This window comes from Epinephelus fuscoguttatus, linkage group LG19 (genome assembly GCF_011397635.1).
Source record: "Epinephelus fuscoguttatus linkage group LG19, E.fuscoguttatus.final_Chr_v1".
In the NCBI taxonomy this organism is placed as follows: domain Eukaryota; kingdom Metazoa; phylum Chordata; class Actinopteri; order Perciformes; family Serranidae; genus Epinephelus; species Epinephelus fuscoguttatus.
Window position 1 is genome coordinate 7,513,890 of NC_064770.1, and position 1,012 is coordinate 7,514,901.

Here is a 1,012-nt window from a genome sequence, read left to right on the forward strand (position 1 = left end):
ATGAGGATTATCTCCCCATCCAGTAGTTATATCATAACTATGGGATTTATCCCCATCTGGGGTAATTGACGTGGAAAATGAATAATCCAGGCTATAAAGGTCCCACCTTGCACATGCATCCACTGATTCATTGATTTCCACCTGTCGGAGTCGACATGAGAGCAGAAAGAAAAATGAGAGGAGTTTAGCGTTTTGTCCACTTACCTTTGTTTAGGTTGAAGAGCTGCCTTCGTGGGTCCCTCTCAAGGATAGCTAAATGCTGTTTATTCGTTTTGACAAAAAGGAGACATGAAACAATTGAGAGGGGTACCATATCTGTGTATTGCAGCTGTCTGTTTATGCACGGTGGAGGCAAAGCAGCTTCCTTGAGCCTGACTTAGTCAGGAGGCAGCGTGTTACATCCCTCTAGGAGGTCGGGGGGCAGTTCCCGAAGTTCCTGGTTTTCCAGTTCACACCTGCAGAGGCTTCCCATTTCCTCATTACAACAGATACATCTCCCTCCAGTATAAGTGCCCGGGTAGTAGTCAGTAGGGGGTGAGCAGACTAGGAACTTCCCTGCTCCTGGGCCCTCTGTTGGGTTGGAAATTATTAGCTGGGCTACTTGGCTCTGGGGCTTGACCTGCCAGCTGATCAGGATCCTGCCCCTCCCGTTTCGAGGAGGTGCAGGAGTCGATTTACAACACCAACGGCAGGGGCGCGCTGGGTGGGGCTCTGTTGTTGTATGCTTGTGGTTAACAACCCGGGGAGGATAAGCTCAAGGTCAGGTTTTGGTTGCCTTGGTGGCTCTGTCAGAGTCCCTCCTGGGCAAGGCGAACTGCCCGAGTAGAAACTGCAAGGTTACTGATGGCTTGTTGGGAAAAATGGATGGAGCCATGGCAGTCCAGACACAGCTGGCAAACACGGGTGCAATACTGTCCCTGTACCAGCGCCATTTGGTTGGCCAGCTAGAGGAGGGGTGTAGTACCGATCTAATAGCTGAACTACAACGTGTCTCCTCACTTCTTCCAAAGCT